This window comes from Protopterus annectens, chromosome 17.part0 (assembly GCF_019279795.1).
Source record: "Protopterus annectens isolate FY-2018-M chromosome 17.part0, PAN1.0, whole genome shotgun sequence".
Classification (NCBI taxonomy): Eukaryota; Metazoa; Chordata; order Ceratodontiformes; family Protopteridae; genus Protopterus; species Protopterus annectens.
The window spans coordinates 275,147,570-275,160,633 of NC_056751.1; positions in this window are offsets into that span (position 1 = coordinate 275,147,570).

The following is a 13,064-nucleotide window of genomic DNA, read 5'->3' on the forward strand; positions in this document are numbered from 1 at the left end:
ACATAGGCAGATGTCCAGGGTTCTCTTCGGAGCACTGCTGGTCATCATGCCCCTGGCAGACGTGCCACAGGTCTTACAACCTCACGCATGCTCCAGGCTGTCATGGAGGCACAGGCACGTATGGAACAGTACACCAGACAGGGACTAAGGGCACAGAGGGCACATAACACCAATGTAATTGACAGTATCCGTGACCAAGCAGGTGCCATCCGTAATTACACTGAGGTCACTGATAGACGTTGGGGTGAGACATTAGATGTCTTCTGCAATGTCATGTCCATGTGTCAGGACAGTGCGGGATGGTTGAGATGTTGACGTGAACGTATGCCAACAACACTCAGCAGCTGGCAGTCGCCGTGGATGTCCATCAAGTCACAGCTGCTCCCGTAGTGCCAGTACCATCCCCAGCAATGTTGGTGGTGGGCTGTCCATAGACCATCCTGGAAGACCACATGCACGTGGCTCTGGCCAGTCCCAGCAGGGACCTGGATCCAGTGTACATATGTCTACCTCTGAGGATAGTACCCAGTCTGGCTTAGTACCTGATACTGTCTGTAGCACCCTTGCCAGGCACAGGTACCATATCCATGGCCAGAGATGGTGATCTGTAAATCCTGGCAGGTACAGTCTGTGGCTGTCCCACAAATCCCCGTATATGGCAGCCACATGGTGGAACTGTGTGCATGCAGACACACACACATAAACCAGACACCTAGAGCTAACACATACCTGCACACATTACATCCATATTGGCCCATACCAGTACTCTTGGCCCTCACACACACACACACACACACACACACACACACACACACACACACACACACACACACACACACACACACACACACACACATACATGTTGATTGTATGGCTCAATGTAGGCCTCTGGCAAACCAACAACACACCCTGTGCATATGATGAAACCTGTGCCACCTCTTGTCATCTGTAACATTGATGCAGGAACAGGCTAACATGGTGCTGATGCACAGGGTGACTTTATAGCAGTATAGCAATGTTAGCATGTTGTCAGCAGTAAAGTGTAATGATATCCTTGAAGGTGTAACTGAGCAGGCATGATGCAGTGAAGCTATGATTGTCAATGTAGTATTGTTTACACCAGTGTTAATTCCAATAGTGTATTGTCTGCCCATGTGCCACTTGGCTGATGTGTGCAGTATTGGCAGCATGTGTTAGAGAGTGGACAGTACGTGTGGGATGTGTGCAGCACAGATTTGCAGGTGTACATTTGTGAACATGGTGGAGGTGCACTGTCTGCATGTACATGCATAGTGGACACATGGGCAGGGTGACATGCCCTGTATTACACAGTGTTAACACTCCATAGTTTCTATTGGTGGCCAGTATGCATTGTACTATACACATTTTGGAACTTGAGTATACATGTGTGTATGACATGGTTTGACACTGTGCTGTGGGTGATACTGTTACTATCTGTCATTGGTTTGCATTCTGGTAGTATACATAACCTCAACAGCCTGACCATAAACAATCGTTAGATGATGTCTTGACAACTGACACACAGATGTAGGACACACAGTAACATTTGGATCATTCAGGGACTATACTATGCCAGTAACCAGTGGTATTCACCACTCCTGTTTGGCATATAGCTCTCTTAGGTACAAGCAAACACAGTAGGGATATGTCTGTCCACATCTGGAAATGCATATTGTTTGCTATAATGCATTCTCCAGATGACACACACACATCCTCCACAAGGGTATCATACAGACAGATACCTGTTGTCAAACCCCTGCTGTAAAGATATAAGCCAACTAAAGCATAGTCATCCACTTTTACAAAACATAGTATCCCCAAAGTACCATATAGGTAGTAGCCCCCAACATGTTTAATAGGTACCGATGTGTACATACAGCCAAGTGTTACGCCATCTCTCCTTTGGTAATCACATTTCCAAAGATATTTTGAAATCCCTCCGTGGATCACATAAGCAATAAGGGGTCTGCATGCATATCCACAAAGGTTATTGTACACCTGTAATGAATAGCCATCATTGACAGATTTTGCTGCATTTGAACAGGTCTGAAATATACCTCAGGCATAAACCCTCACTCACACTATTCTATAGAAACCGTAATGAATGTGTGTGATACAGATGACCTAGGCCAGGGATCACTGCAGTGGCTGGGCTTGTCACAAGCACACAGATGTGACCTAAGGTCTGGAAAGTGGCAGCACACTCTGGCAAAGATAACAGATGTGTTCATGGAGAAAGCAGGGTTCCCACCTATGAAATAATTGAGGTCACATTTATGTATATGTATTTGCCACACAGCTACCTGACATGTGCAATGCACATACTGTTGTCATTGTGATATGTCATACAGTAGTAAAAGCAAAACCCACAACACATTGACCAACAGTGTCACACACATAGAGCACACACACGCACTCACCAAGTGCAGGATTCAGACCCCTACCTAACTACTTTATGATACTAGAGGAGTACGCATTAACACGACGTGCTATACACATTACTGGGAGTTCTCCTTTCCACAGGTATATTTGTAGGATGGTGACATCATCAGACTAGACAAAGTGGGTTACATTAGGTGGGCTACATAGAAGGAATTTCTAAACAATTTGGCAATGTGATCATCAAAGGAGAGTTTGCTATCTACCTGGGTCCCCAGGGCCATAATTACATTATCCATACATACTGGATTACCACCTATGTGGTAATTTGTGTGCACTTTGTTTTATCCAAAGGGGATGACAAAGCATTATTTGGCATTCTGATTGAAGGCATTGCTTTGACACCAGGTATCTATCTCTGTAAGACCCTTCTGGTGGATGTCTGTGTCAGCCGTAGAGTCTATTATGAACCACAGTTAGCAGTCATCTGCAAACGTGTTCAGCCATACTCCTCCCATACTTGCCTGTACTTGTGAGCAGTAACTACTGAACAGGTGGGGTCCCAGGACCAAGACCTGTGGGATGCCATTTGTGACTGGTTTAGAGTCGGACATGGCACCAGCAACTCTGAACATTTGTGTTTGATCTGTGAGCCAGTTGGCCACCCATCCTGTGACATAGCTGTTAATGTTCAAGCTGGTAAGCTTGTCCATGATGCCAGAGTGGGGAATGGTGTCGAAAGGCCTGAGTGAGTTCCAGGTGGGCTGTGTGGACTACTTCCACCTTCATCTATGTCCTTGGTAACTGTTTCAAAGAAGTCAACTAGGTTTAACAGGCAGGATCTGCCTTTAACAAACCCAAGTTGGGTAGAGTCTAGTGTCTGGAGGTTCCCAATGTCTCTGTTTATGGGTTCCATGATAATTTGCTCCATAGCTTTGCAGACCAGGCTGAGTAGGCCTGTAGGGCAATAGTTTCCAGGTTCTGTTGTGGCACCCCCTTTGTGGAGCTGGATGACTGTTGCTGTATGCCATTCTTTGGGTATATAGCCTGTAGTAAGGCTGAGTCTGGACAGTGAATGTAGGTGAGGGTGTAGTTCCTTTTGGGGCTGGTGTAAGACGCAGCCTGGAACACCATCCAGTCCCACTGATGCTGTGTTCTTAACTTTGGAGAGGGCTGTTTTTACCTGCATGTCCATGAAGTCTGGGGCTCTGCATTCTTCTGGGATGGACACAGGCCCTTTTGGGAGTGATGGGGGGGGGGGTTTGCACTGAACTTGTCCGCCAGGATGTGAGCAATATCAGTTGATTCAGTGTATTTTTTGCCATTTTGCAGTAGCTGACAGCATATTTGAGAGTTGCCACCTAAATGTTTGGTATAGCTAATGAAGGCTTTGTGGTTGTTATTCTTACATTCCTTGGCAATTTGTCTTTAGAAACTGGCCTTGGATTATTTTATGATTGATCATTGTTTCTTCCTAATAATGATCAGTAATGCCTTTCCTTTTGTGAAGTTTGCTCTATCATGTGTTTGTTTCCTCCTTCTGTTGTATAGATTATGTATGGGCAACGACCACCAGATTGGCTTCTTAATTTTGTAGGAGTGCATCTTGGTTTTATTTGGGATGTCTCGATCCATGCATCCCTGTAAATGCTCATAGAATGCACTTGTAAATGATTTGGCAGATTGTATAGCATTATCCTATAGCAAGGGTGCTTTGGAACTTTCCACTTTGGTCTTGGGAAGTGTGCAGGTGCTTTTGAAAATGTCTTCACAGTGGTTTCCTTGACTGGGGGGGGGGTGTGGATGTCCAGTGTGATTACTTTATGATCTGATATTACCAGCAAGGGGTTTATCTCTGTTGTGTAAAACTGGTACCCCATGTTGGTGATGATCAGGTCCAGTATGTTGTCACCTCTAGTGGGCATGGTGATCAGCTGTTCCAGGGCGTTTGAGTTTTTAAACTCTAGGAAACATTGGGCAAAGGACGTTGTACATGAGTAATTCTACCACTCAATGTTTGGGTAGTTGTAATCTCCTCATATAATGGTGTTTTGTAGGACCTTTATATTTTCCACTGTTCTCAGGAATACTGAGTGAGGTTTCTGAGACAAGGTAGGTGATCTGTAGCTGGTTAAAATCTGATAAGCAGCTTTTCCCAATGTTAGTTGCATTTGCATGGTCTCCAAGGCCTCATGCTGTGCCACTAACCTGAAGGTGTGGGTATCCATAAGGTAAATGGATACACCCCTTCCTTTTGTATTTCACTCTGGGTTTTGGGGCTGAAGATCAGCGGGATTGTGAGTGTTTTACATGGAGCATGTCAACATCTCTGTGTTTGACATAGCTTTGTATGTTAGGCAGAGATCACCTCTGAGTAGGAGATATGCGAGAGCGTACAGCTGGAGCATTTTGAGATGATCTGTGTATGGCATGTATTTCAGGCTGCTAATGCTCTTTGTGAGGTATTTCTGCAGGCTTTCCAGTTGTTGTAGATGTCTTGTGAGGTACATAGCAAAGGGGTTGTACTCTATTATGGATCTAGTGAGTGATGAGTAGAGGGGAACAATGTCCTCTTCTATTCTGCATGACACACCTTTTGTGATGAGGTGTGCCATGTATAAGGATTTCCTGACTACTGTGGGGATGTGATTATCACAGGTGTGTCCACTGTCCACCTGTGACCCAAGGTCTCTTATTACACTTTCAGTGTTAAGTATACTACCACCTATGTTGTAGGTCATGGCTACAGAGTTTTTACCAAAGGGGATGACAATGCACTTTTTGGCATTGAGCTTGAGGCCATGGCTTTGACACCAGGCATCTGTCTCAGTGAGGCCCTTTTGTAGGATGTCCACATCTTTAGTATTTACAATTATGGCTCCTAGTTTGTAATCATCTGGAAACGTCATTAGTCACAGACCTTCCATGTTAAAGTTTACTTGAGGGAAGTAGATACAAAACAGGACAGGACCCAGGACTGAACCCTGTGGTACTGCACTCATCACTGGTCCAAAGTCATACTTGGAGTCTGCTACTTTCACAGTGTGTGTTCTGTCAGTGAGCCAGTTGGCAACACATCTTGTGACATAGCAATTTATACCCAGTTTAGTGGGTTTATCTATAATTCCAGAGTGGGGGATGGTGTTGAAAGTTGTGACAAGATCTACATAGGCTGTGCGAACCGCCTTACCCTTGTCTACGGTTCTGGTGACTGCTTCAATGACATCTATCAGGTTTAGGAGACATGATCTGCATTTTACAAACCCAACATGGTTGTGGTCCAGAGTTTGTAGATTACCAAATGTCTTTTTTTATAAGTTTTATGATGATACATTCCATGGCCTTGCAGAGCAAGCTCATCAGGCTAATGGGGCGCTAGTTCCTGGGGTCCATGGTGTCTCCACCCTTGTGTAGTGGGATAACTGTCACTGTGCGCCATTCAGCAGGTACAAAGCCTGAGGTGAGGCTATGACTGAACATGGTACGTCAGTGTGGTGCCTGTTCGTTCTGTAGTTTGTGTAGAACACAGCCTGGGAAGTTATCTGGTCGCATGGATGCTGTGTCCCTGGCTTTGGAGAGTGTTTTTTACCTGTACAGCCGTGATGAGATGACAGAAACTTTGCAGTCTTCTGTTATAGAGATGTGCTCTTTCATGGGTAAGACGGGGGTAAAGTTAGCACTGATCCTATCTGCCAGGATGTTGGCAATATCAGTTGGGTCTGTATATTTAGTGCCATTGAGCTGTAACTCAGAGCAGATCTGAGTGTTGCCATTGAGATTCTTGACATAGCTATAGAATGCTTTGTGGTTGTCTTTAGAATCTGTGTCTAATTTGTTTTCATAACTAGCTTTGGAGGATTTTATTAGGGATCACAGCTTCTTATTGATGTTGACCATGGAGCTCCTCCACTCATGGGATTTTACCCTCCTTTGCAACAGTTTCTTCCTTCTGTTGTGCAGTTTGTTTATGGCAGGGGAACACCAGATTGGCTTCCTTTTCTTGGAGGGGTTAGCACAATGCATGCAGTCATGTAAGTGCTTATAAAGTGCAATTGGGAAGGATTCAGCAGTCATAACTGTATTGTCCATCTGCATGGGTGTCCTGCAGTTCAGCATTTCTGTCTTAAGAAGCATGAAGCTGACTTTGGAGACATTTTTTAACATGGTTTCCTTAATGGTGGTGTGGGTCCAGAATGTGGATATGTAGGGTAATTAGCATATGGTCAGATGGGACCAATGAGGCACTGACTTCAGGTGTGGAACATTGGTCACGTAGGACAAACCAAACCCCGTAACCAACATAAATAACCACAAAGTGAGCTAAATGCTACTCATTGCCAGAAGTCTCAGCCTCCAGATGCACACACTTGAGGCACTTCTCATTATGGAGAATATTGATATCTGTGCAGTAACAGAAACCTAGTTCAAGGCTCCAGACAGCACACCAGCACTACCAGGATACTAGAAACCAACGAAACGATGGTAATGCCAGCCTTAGAAGAAAGAATCCAGTTGTGTAACTTCACAAACGTTTTTTTATTCAATATAAAAATTAAAACAAGGTGAAAACAGCGAATAATCTGTGAAACACTTAACAGCGTTTTTCTTTCCACAAAATAGTAGAACTTCCTCAGACAGCAACCAGCCATTTTACAAGAGGAACTTAAATAACCTCTTAACTAATTGAATAAATGTTAACGGGCTAGTCTAGCTGGATACATGTCCATTCAGTAGGAGGCCGGGAGAAAAAGCTCCAGGAAAAACAAGTAATTGTAATTGAACCCTTATTTTCATTTAAAGTAGACTCTCCTTTGAAAAGCCTGTCAATACATTTCATTTAACCAACTGTCATAACTTATTACAAATACATTAAGATAACGCTTGTTTATAAAAATACACAAATAAGTATAAACCCTAATTCATCATCAATAATTAAAAATCCACTTAGTAATACATTAAGTAAAAACGCTAGTATATTACTGAATGTCATAGAAATATACACATTTAAAAAGTGTAATAATTAATAATGAAATCAGTCCATCCAGCTTCTTATAAGTTGTTTTATAAAAGTTGTAAATAGTTAAGAATAGTTAAAACTAATTCAAAAAGGTATTTTTATACCAGTAATCAAGGTTTTAAAACTGCAGAATTACCGATAGCCCCCTACTAAAATATCTCAAGGGAAAAACATATGCTACCAATACTTATTATTAATTTATCAAATTTTAATATATTGTTGTGGTAGTATTTTTGGCTACCTCAAAAGGTTTTTTAACTTTAAAATACAGGCAATTGAACAAGCATCATTGATGCCTGGGTCTCTGCAAGCCGCAAGACGCAGTTGCCATGCTAATTCTTTTTTCTCCAGTTCTAGTTTTAAGTAATTTTCATTAACAAATCTATTGGCTTCACTATATTTGGCAATCCCATCAATAGCCATAAAAGTGAAGCCATGACCAATATTGTTAGCACAATGCCTGGCCAAGGCATTCTCGTCCTTGCTTTTTGCAATTGCATATAAATGCTCATAAACTCTATCTCGTAGGCGCCTGTCCATCTTTCCTACATAGAAAGACGGACATTGCTTGCATTGCGCTAAATAAACAACACCCTTGGAAGTACATGAGTACCCATCCCTCACATTATACCTAACTGACCTAATAGTAAATGTGTTTGATGTTTCAATTTCCTTACAGTATTTACAAGCACCACACCTCTTTGTTCCCCTTTTTTCCTTTGTGTTGATAGGTTTTGTTTCAAGAAGCCTTTTCATATTTGTACCCCTTCTGTATGTTATTACTGGATCAAAATTTAAAATTGTAGATACATTTTTATCCATTGATAGGTAACACCAGTATTTCCTCACTATTTTACCTATAGTCATAGCCTCTGGACAGTATGTGAAAGTAAATGCTATTGTGAAATCATTGTTAATGTCATCTTTTACCTTAAGATCCTGTTCCAACCTAATGTTTATATTCACATGTGTACTTTCACTAAATGTTTCAAGGTTGGTATTTACCCTATTATCCAACCTGTCTTTCTCATTGTCCAAGAGGGGGACATAAACACATTTTTTCCTTTTTTCCATCACTTCTTGGAAAATGTTATCCAAGAATGACTTAGGGTATGCTCTCTTTAAAAACATCTGATAGAGCAAATTACACTCATCTTCAAACTCACTTTGCAATGTGGTCATCCTTGCCGCCCTCACCAGTTGGCCTTTGACCACTGCTTTTTTCTGGTGAAGGGTGTGCATACTGGTAAAATGAAGAAAGTTGTTTGAATAAGTTACTTTCCTGAAGATTTTTGCTGTGTATGATGTTTTGTGTTTCTTTAGTTCAACGTCCAAAAAGTTAATAATATTCTCTTGGAAATTATATGTAAAAGCCAGGAACGAAGTTGTTGAATTAAGAAATTCCACAAATCGTTCTGCTTCTTCCTTGTTCCCTTTAAATAAAATGAAGATGTCGTCAAGAAATCTTCTATATAAACATACTTGTTTAAACCACTGGCTGTTAAAGATCAAGTTATTTTCCCAGTGGGCCAAAACCAAGTTTGCAAAACTAGACCCCACTGGTGACCCCATAGCCACTCCAACTTTTTGCACAAATAACCTATCTTCAAATGACACAAAATTGTTTTTTAAAATAATATCCAAAAGTTGCTCCATCAATAAACATTCATTAACATTTGCCCCCTTAGATCTAATAAAGTCCACTGCCCACTCGACTCCCAAATCTTGGGGGATACAGGAGTACAGGTTTATTATGTCCACTGTCAGAAAGTTCGTGGTTACATCAAATTCTACAGTTTGTAACTGCTGTAAGAAAGCCCACGAGTCTTTTAAAATTTGGTCTTCTAATTTGACATATTTCTTTAGAACACTGTCCACCAGTTTGGCACATGGATATGATATAGACTGCCTTGCATCAACTAAAGTCCTAAAGGGTGGATTCAGGATGTTTTTATGCAATTTAGGAATCCCAAATATTTTTGGGATTCTTGGGGCTAACAATGTAAGGTATGTGTGTTGTTCTAAAGTAATAAGCCCATCTGTGAACAAGTCACTGATGAACATTTTTATTCTACTGTGTGCTTGATTCAGTTCATTCCTGCTAATAGAAGCATAATTGTTACTTTCTAACAGTTTTAACATGGTGTTAGAGTAGTCTTCCTTATAAAAAACCACTAAGCCTCCTCCTTTATCTGGCTTCATGAGCCTAAGGGATAGGCTTCTTAATAAGTCTAATAGAGATTTTTCCTCCGGGGACAAATTACAGTGGCCTTTATTAGGATGTTTCAAGACATCTCTGAATTCATTTTCACATAAAAACTCAAACATGTTCAAGGTGTTATTCTGAGGTGGGTTGAATGTGCTTGCTATTCTTAAGCTGCTTTCATTTTTCAAGTGCTTTCCAAATAGTACATTCAGGTTCAATTTACGCAAAAACAGCTTAAAATCAACCAACCAGGATACTACTCATTTCATACCTTCCAGCATCAGAACCTGAATAATAACACATACGGTGAGGATGTATCCATATTCATCAAGGATACCTACACCTGTCTCTACATGCTCTCTACAGGATATGTACCCACAGAATGTTGCACAGCAACGTTCTTCACACTCCACAGGGGTAGGGCCACAAAACCCCTTGGCATTCATGCTCTATGAGCCTGACAAGTGTGTTCTGCAAGGCAATGGAGCCAATCATAATGGAAGTCAACAATACAGAGATTGAGAACCTTCACACAGTTGAGCACACCCAGTTTGGTTTTGTGAAATGCAGACCACACCTCTTGAACTGGGAGGATTTCTTTGACAGTTACCCAGGCTACAGATGATTGAAATGAGCTCAACACAGCCTACCTATACCTTGCTAAGGCCTTTGACACCATTCCCCAGTCAGGTATCATAGATGTACTTACCAACCTGGCCATGTATCCATACATCACAAGATGGATTGCAAACTGGCTCACAGATAGATCCCACACATTAAGAGTTGCTGGCTACATATCAGACTCTGCACAGGTAATGACTGGTGTCCCCCAGGGTTCAGTCTTGGGGTCCCTCCTGTTAGGTATAGACTTCTCAAATGTACATGCCAACACAGGAGGGTTGTGGTTGACTAAGTTTGCTTGGAACTGTACAGTGTTTGCCATAATAGATTCCCCAGAAGACAGACATATTCTCCAGAAGGGTCTCTATGAGACATACGTGTGGTGTCAGACTCATGGCCTCAAGCTCACTGTGGAGGAATACATAGTGATCCTCTTTGTCGAAAACAAAATACCCACAAACTACCACATAGGTGTTAATCCCCTTAAAATTGACAAGGTGATAAGGGATCTGGGGACACAAGTAGATAGTCATCTTTCCTTTGACAACCATGTTGCCAAAGTGATTAGGAAATCCTATGTGGCCTACCTAATCAACAAAGGGTTTGCATCAGGATCCAAAGAGGTAGTGTTGGCGCTCTACTCTAATGTCATCAGACCCATCATTGAGTACAGTGCACCATTTTGGATGCACTCGACTTAGCATATCCAGCAGCTGTATATACCACATAGGTACCTCACCAAGAGGACTACTGGCCTCAAACAGTTGTGTTATGCAACACAACTGGTAAAACTAAATCTGTTCTTCGTTGCATACCGCCTACTCAGAGGCACACTCTGCCTAACCTACAGAGCCATGTCCAACACATAACTGTTGAACATTCTCCATCTACAGATAACAACATTGAGTTGCTCTACACATTCCAGGGATATGAACCTCATCAGAATAATGAATACAACATGCTGGTGGGATAGAGTACCATCCCAGACACTTGCCTTACTGTGGAACAGAGTCCCAATGTACATGAGACAGAACCCCTCGCTGACACTCTTCAATTGGAACCTTGATGGGATGGGATGGGAAACAGACAATACATGCCAGGCATCACATCAGCAGCCCCACTAGAAAAGGGCTTAGAGTACTAAGTATTAGAACTAGGCCTTGGGATACTACCCAATGGTGTGGTGAAAGCTGCACAACTTGCATAGGCTGATATATGCCTTCGTGGAGATAGTCTACTATATACCTATGAACCTATGTGACAGGTACATGTCTACAGATAGTAGATGTGTACTTCATTGTACAGTCATGTTGTACAGCAGGCACATGGACCACATACACTGTAATGCTTACAGATACTGGTGGCTGTTATGTACAGTGGGAGAGATGTGCACCTCATGTCTTTCATGCCATTGGGATGTGTGCTGGGTGGGACAGTCCTGGATGGCTCCCTGTCATGGTCACCCTCTTACACACATCTCTGCCCATCCATCTTTGGTTTATTATACTGTGTTCCCCCTACACACACACACACACACACACACACACATATATATATATATTTATATATTATATATATATATATATATATATATATATATATATATAGGTACATAGGTAGATAATAGGCTATCTGCCTGAAGGCATATATTAGTATGGCCAGAGTGTGCAGCTATCACCACCCATGGAGTTAGTTCCCTAGGACTCTGTGTAGTAGAGCTGATGAAGTGATCCATGGTGTGACATTTCAGTTTCACATACACTGATCAAGGCTTCTCTGGAAGAGTGTCAGTGAGGGACTCCGCTTAATGTTGGTTGGGAGCCTGTTCCAAAGCAAGGGAAGTCTGTGAGTGAGTAATGTATCCCTCCAACATGTTTTGTTTAATGTTGTGATGATGATATCCCTAGAGCATGTGGTACAGTGAGCTTGGGTTTACTTCAGACAGCGCATGTACATCAGTTCTGTATTGGACATGGACCTGTCTGTTGGGCAGAGATCTCCTGAGTAGACAGTATGCAACAGAGTACAGATTGAGTTAAATTCAGTCTTGTTGCATGGGGCAACTGTTTGAGGCCAGTAATCTTCTTGTTGAGGTACTTCAGTGAGGTCTTTCCAGCTGCTGAAGGTGCCTAGTCAGATTCTTCGCAAGTGTGTTGTGTTACTCTCTGACGGGTCTGATGACTGATGAGTAGAGGGAACCTCCCTTTGACTTACATGCAAAGACCTTGGCAGTTTGTGGGAACACATAGCATGATTTTCTGACCACTTTGTGAATGTGTTTCTGGAAGGAGAGATGACTATCCACATGTGTCTATAGATCCCTTATTATCACCTCCATATTTAGGGTGTTGGCACCTATGTGGTATTTGTATGACTGTAGCTCGAGGCCATAATTTTGACACCACATCTGTCTGACCGAGACCCTTTTTAAGGATGTCTCTGTTCTCCCAAACATCGATTATGACAACTTTTTTGCAGTCATCCACAAACTTTGCTAAACATAACCCTCGTGTGTTTGTCTGTATTTCTGAAAAGTATACACCAGACAGGAGGGGTCCCAGGACTGTGCCATGGGGGACAGCAGTTGTTACCAGCTTGAACAGGAGACCACAATTCTTACCTTGTGGGATCTATCTGTGCCCCAGTTGGCAATCCATCAGATGACATACATATTTATGCACAGTTTGTTGATTTTGTGGATATGACATGTGTCTGGGATGTTGGAAAAGGGATTTCCAAGGTCTATGTGGGACGTGTGCAGCTCATTTCATTGATGTATGTCCTGGGTGACTGCCTTGAAAACAGTCTAGCAGGTTTGGG